The 6396-nt window shown below is 34.5% G+C and overlaps 1 long non-coding RNA gene across 1 annotated transcript; it reads right to left on the bottom strand.

The window, feature by feature from the left end:
* Positions 1 to 553: 553 nt before the first annotated feature.
* Positions 554 to 1744, bottom strand: LOC124459915. Its single transcript, XR_006953867.1, has 3 exons — positions 1348 to 1744; positions 834 to 939; positions 554 to 780 (listed from the first exon to the last, which is right to left on the bottom strand). It is a non-coding gene; the product is annotated as an uncharacterized LOC124459915 (long non-coding RNA).
* Positions 1745 to 6396: the final 4652 nt, after the last annotated feature.

Raw genomic sequence — 6396 nt, 5'->3', positions numbered from 1 at the left:
CTTTGATTTATGTGACCCAGCCATGTGTCTCAATAGATAGCAAAAGGGGGCTACAAATCTCTGAGAAAGTCATATTGCTACAGATATCCCATGGTTTATATTGTTTTTGCAGGTGAAAGTAGGTACTGCCAAAATACCAAATCTTCTTTAGACTGAATTCCCCAAAAGGAGAAAAAAAATGTTAAATGTTTTTTATAATAAAGTGATTTGCATAAAAAACTACCGTCCTAAATTCATCTGCATACATACATATATATTTATAATCATCAACTTCCTAACTACTTATGCGTAATTTAAATATTTTCATAATTTCCTCAAATTGAAGAAATTACGAAAGAGCCCTACAAAAAGCCTAAAAATGTAGGCAAGCGAAAAAAAACCATCTGAAAACGACCAATTCATGTTGCCCAAAACCAAAATGCTGGCCACAAAGCATAACCCATAATCATGGCAACAGAAGAAATAAGAAATAAGAAAAAAAATACCTTTAAAAAAAACCAGCCAGACAATTCTAATTGTCAGCTTTGACTTTCGAATCTTATTTTATTTTTCTTCGTGCTAAAGATTTCATTTCATTTCGGCGCAATTTTTCAGCATTTTGCTAATATCCACTTAGGTGAGCAGCGAAAAAAAAAATAAGTAAACGGCGACGTCGACGACGACGACGACGAAGACGAATTTCGTAGTGATTCAAAGACGTTCAGCATTTTTCGATCAGAACCCTTCATTAGGCACACGAAACGCCAGTCAGTTCGCGTCACTTTGAGTCAGTCCGATGATCTTTAACAACTCATGTTTATAAATTGGTCTATAATTTCATTTGTACAGCTTACTTAAATGGAAATACACAACAAAATGGTATAAAGATGAAGAGTACGAATAACTGTGTTTGCTCAGGCCTCACTTTTGGGCCCGAAAAGTATGTTTTTACAGCCACAACTAATTGCCAAAAAGAAAAGAAAATAATAACAACATTTAGTATAGGGAAAAATAACATTTAGAGGAATGTGCAAAAATAAAATTCTTCGATGGGTTTAAAAATGCACTCTCGATGTTATTTTAGTAAACACAACACTATAAGCCTCCTTTACTGGACTACTAAGCCCTTCTTTGTAATGGGTCGTATCTGTAAGATACATTTTTTTGCAGGTAGCTAGGCTGACTCACAATTGAGAGAGCGTCAATGAGAGAGTGGTCTGCTGAAAAGTAGGGGAAATACTTAACCAATACTAATGCAATTGAGAGAGTGAAAGATCTCACTCTCTCACCCATACTAATGCAAGTGATCTCTCTCTTTGTTGCTATCCCTTGCCAACTCTCGCTTGTTGTATGTTTTCTTTCACTCACACATTTTATGCTGCGATCATTTTTTATGCTTGTGTGGGTAACTCTCTCACGCACACAATGATACACATAGCTTTCTCACTCTCTGGAGGTTGATCTTACTCTCTCTCTCTCTCTCTCTCTGTCTCTCATGATATTGATGATCGTTCTCTCAGCATGTCGCTCTCTCGTATTTTGCTGTCATTGACACGCTCAGCGGGCAGGTTTTTTCTGCTGCTGGCAGCAATTATGTATCTTGTATCTATAACTTGTATGTTGTGTATCTGTTGGCTATCCAGCCGCCGCTGCCGCTGCCGCTGCCGCTGCCGCTGCCACCAACCGAAAACTCAAATGCCTGACATTTTACGCTATCACTTGCAATTTTCATACAATTTTCATGCACTTTTTGATTGTTTTTTTGTTGTTTTGTTTTAGCCTACTACTAAATTAGTATATGAAATCTGTTTGGATCCGCTTGCCTTTTTGGCCTCCCCCGCTGGTCTGGTATAAATATTTTGTTAACAATTTTGTCGTCGATATTCACTTGATTGAGACAATATCGTAAAATATCGTCGCATGTGAAATTCGATCTTTGCTGTTGGGTAGCGCAGAAAATTTAGTTGCTTTTTTGTCGCCGGGTAACGTTTATTGCCTGTTCGTCTTAACTTGTTTTACCACACAAACACAGGCACACACACAAAATGCTCTCATTTGGCAACAACAGCAACAACAACAACATAAGCAACATTTATTGCAATTTCTGTCTTCTTTTCCCCATTTTTACAATGTATTCTTTCTTGGTAGTGGGGCAGAAGGGGAAGTGGAATGGCTCTTTTTGTTTTTGTTGTCTTCTTGGTTCTTTGGTTTCTTTTTTGTTGTTGTTGTTGTTATTATTTTTGGCTTAAATGAAACTAAATGAGGCAGTAATCAAGTTGTGTTCGAGAGAAGCCTCTTTTCATCCGCTGCCGTTGTCCGTTATGCCGGCTTCGACTGTGGCACCTCTTTTGCGGTATTTTCGTTTTTTCATTTCTTATTTTTTTTTTCTCTCTCAATATGTTTCTTGTGGCTTTTACAGCAAATTTCACACTAGTGACGACACACTACATATAGACCAAACCCAGCCATTGTGGGAGCGAAAGACGGGGGGTTAAAGGCAATCAATGGCAAAGAGTTTTGGAGTTAGCCAAGCTAAACACTGATTGATTTTTATAATGGAACGAGAAGAACACAATACACACAATAATGTTGATAAACACGATGATGATGATGACGATGATTATCATCATCATCATCTGCACATATGTTTTGTATCTACAATTGTCTGTGGGCTGGGCTCCAATCGGTTTACAGGCTTTCAGAGGAAGTGTACGCGACTGTGTGTGTGTGTGTGTGTGTATTGCATTAGGTGTGGCATTACCACAATATACAACAAAAAAAACTCACAAGAATCTTGAGGAAAAACAAATACCCACACTTTCTAATCGATTGCAATTTATTTGAAATTTAAGTTGGAGCAGAAAGAAACGATATTAGTAGATTAAATTAACTTTAACTTGTTATATTAAATCGTGTGACATTTATGTGATATCTGATTACTAATCAAACACTTCCGGCTATTATACTACTTATACCCTGGTATATATTTCTTTAGAATATAGTGCCATGAAACTGGTGGGATATGAAACTAAAAGACAAAAAATTCATAAAAATTCACATAAATTTTAGAGAACTTTCTTTAAAAATACATAACGAACTATTGGTATATGCGAATGGTAGATAGAAATAAATGATTTATATATATGAAAAATATAAGTATAGTTACAGAACATTTCTCAATTTTTGCTTTAATTGTTAATATAAATTTAAGTTTTGTAGCAATCTTTTCAAACTTGATCAAACCCTTAAGCTGCATACCTTGAGCATGCCATAATGGTTTAGTATTAATAATATAAATATTTTAGTAATGAAACTATTAAAACTCTTTGAAATCAGAACTATTTCACATGCAGTTTAATGTATAATAATATATCTAACGTAAAAGTTATTATTAAAATTATTTCTTATTTAAAGATATATTTTCATTTTTTTAGGGATACCTTATTATCAATTTTTCCCATTCATTAATATTAAAACAGAAAATGTATTAATTAAATGAATTATTTAATTAAATTTATGAAGATTATATTTAGAATAACTACAACTTTAAAACATAAATAATGCTTGGTGTTATTTTTGTGTACAAACTTTTAACTCAGGACTCATTGTCAGGCACCATCTAGACTAAAAGGATGTCTTAATCCTTTTATCCCTTTAGCTCTAAGTCGATGTGTTAATAACTATGCCTTGTTCAAGTAAGACTATTCCTTTTCTTTACTTAAAACCTCTTTCATTTTTAGCTAATAGATAGCTAAAATTGATATATTATTATCTGATTGCCTGTTTTTTCTGATAATTTAACCCAAGTTCGATTGTGCTCAAACTTTTCAAACAGCAAATTTGCCAACATCTTTCAAGAATTTGAAAAAAAAAAATGTTCACAAAAATTCTTTTTTTCTTTCTGCAAAGCCAGAGTTTGAAAAAGAGTTTCGAAAAAGAGTTGTCCGGTAACAGGGTTAGTATGTAGTATTTTAAAATTAAATACTTTTATTAATCGTATTACCTCATAAACGTCTAGTCAATTATTATTATAAGTTTATGAATTGTAGCGATTTCTCAAAATCAAAGTAAAGCAATTGATATAATAAAATCTAGATTAATGTTAAGTCTTTTAAATAATACTTTTTTAAACAATCCTCATCAGGAAGGCATTTTTTGAGTTGATTTAAAAAAGGTTGAAAGTTAAAAAATGTTATTTTATACAAGTTAGTAGAATTTTGACCCTTTAAAAGGCTAGAACTTTCTTTCCACTTTTTTCCCACATTCTGGAGTAACTTATAATTATCTTTTTTTTTTACATTTAGTAACCAATTAACCAAAAAGGCACTTGAATTGCAACCCACTTGCTTTCACCGATACACACACACACACACACCTACACAAAATATATATGTCGATATATATTTGTCTATTTGTAGATATCACCTCGTTTATGAGCTCAACTTTCCCGACGCTTTCAATTGACAATTTCATTTCAATATTTTCATTACACTTGAATATATATGCAAGGCAATGGTCGTGGCAATGGTTTTGGCTACTGTCCCAGTCTCAGACTTTGGAGCCATCCTGTTGAATTCATGGCCACTTCAGATGCATAAATATATATGTATGTATGTATATATATTGTATAATAAATATTATTCCTCATATTTTTTTCGTTGGCTGAGAGAGTAGAAGCCAATGAAGCCACTGTGGCCACTCAAAGCCCACTACAAAGCACACGCACACACACAGTTTTGGGTCGGAGAAGGCACTCAGAGATAGGTCGGTCGGTCAGCCGGTCCGTCGGTCCGTTGGTTGGTTGGTTGGTTGGTAGGTACCCGTACTTGTGGGTCCGTGGTCATAGTAGTAGTAGTCGTAGTAGTAATTCAGCGGGTCCAGTCCAAGCCATGACTTAATTAAGAGCCGCACGTTTATTGTGCTTACCTGCGTAGTTTTGTTTTCAGCTTACTGCCTTGAATGGCATAGTTTTTTGTTGTTGTTTCAGTTTCAGTTTCGGTTTTTTTTTACTGTGACTGTTGTTTTTTGTTTTGTGTTTTGTTTTTGTTGAAACGTCATCATAAATTGCAATTAATTTCAACAGTTTCTCTTTCTCTCATGTTGTTCGCTCTGTTTTAGCCAGAGACAACAATTCAGACGACGACGCCTCATAATCATCATTTTTAGCCTGTAGGTGTTTCATTAAACTTAGCCTTGAGAGTGTCAGCAGTAACAATTTTTGATGCTTATAATTTAAATTATTTTCACACCTTGAAATCCAACAAAACAAAAATACAAGCGCGCAAAAAATAAAAAACACTACTCCAAAATTATGCCAATCACGAATTGGCGGCTTTTGTTTTTCCAAGCACTACTTAAAAAACTATTCATATAGTTGGTAACTATATACACATATTCATATGAATATATTGCCATATCACTGCCAAATATATTTCTTTGAGTGCGTGTCTATTTTTAGTATTTTTATTTTGGCTAAAATTAACTATTTATTTATCCAACCGTTTTTTTTTTGTTTTTATCAATGGTGGCCAACCATTGGAAAGCCATTAAAATGAGACATAAGTCGTTGGGTATTACATTCTCTAAGTTCTCATTTTGCAGCCTTTTTCTTTTTATGACCCCACCAAATGCCAATTGATATGAATTTTACAGCTGGTACGGCTAGTCGGCCTGGTCGGCCTGGTCGACTGGTTCAACGGGCGGGGTCAAGTTGCGTGTGAGTTTAACTGCCTGAGAACGTCAACGTCAACGCCTACCGACCGCGGTGTTGCAACGCGTTTGCCGTTGCTGCAACAATTCGAAAAATGCTATTGGCCCATTGTCATAAAAGACACTTTGGTGAAAGAGTTTTGTTGTGGTGGTGCAACCTTTTTTATGCATCGTCGAGCAGAAAGTGCTGCAGTTTATCTATCTGCTACACGAGTTCAGGATGAAAAGGAGTTGAGCAGCTAAAGGAGCCTAGGAGACACTGCAAGAAAAATTCTATATAGATAAGGGAAAAGCCTATAAACATTTATTCAGCTGCAACTTTAATGGAGTCATCATGGATCATTTTAATGCATTCATTTTATAGTGCACTCAACACTTTGGATAGTGCTAAAGGTGCTCCACTAGTGTGTCGAGTTGTTAGATCTATGATTTGGTCTATGTTCAATACTTTCTTATTATTGAATCTGAGAGGAACAAAGAAGAAAGTTTAAAATAATGTTTTTATGAGGTTTTTACTATCCAAACATGTATTTATAAACATAAACAAAATATATAGTAAGACGTGCAGCAAGAAGCTATAGAAATTGCTAAAATATAAAAAAGTAGTTATATAACTTATAGAAGAAGGCAAAAAAATAAGATAAAGATAAGATGCAAGCAATTGGCGTTACGGTTATGAAATAAAAATAGAAATTGAATAAAAATGGG

The sequence above is a fragment of the Drosophila willistoni genome (assembly GCF_018902025.1).
Source record: "Drosophila willistoni isolate 14030-0811.24 chromosome 2L unlocalized genomic scaffold, UCI_dwil_1.1 Seg168, whole genome shotgun sequence".
NCBI lineage: Eukaryota > Metazoa > Arthropoda > Insecta > Diptera > Drosophilidae > Drosophila > Drosophila willistoni.
The sequence above is the reverse complement of the archived record's forward strand: the minus strand, read 5'-3'. Positions and strand labels throughout refer to the sequence as shown.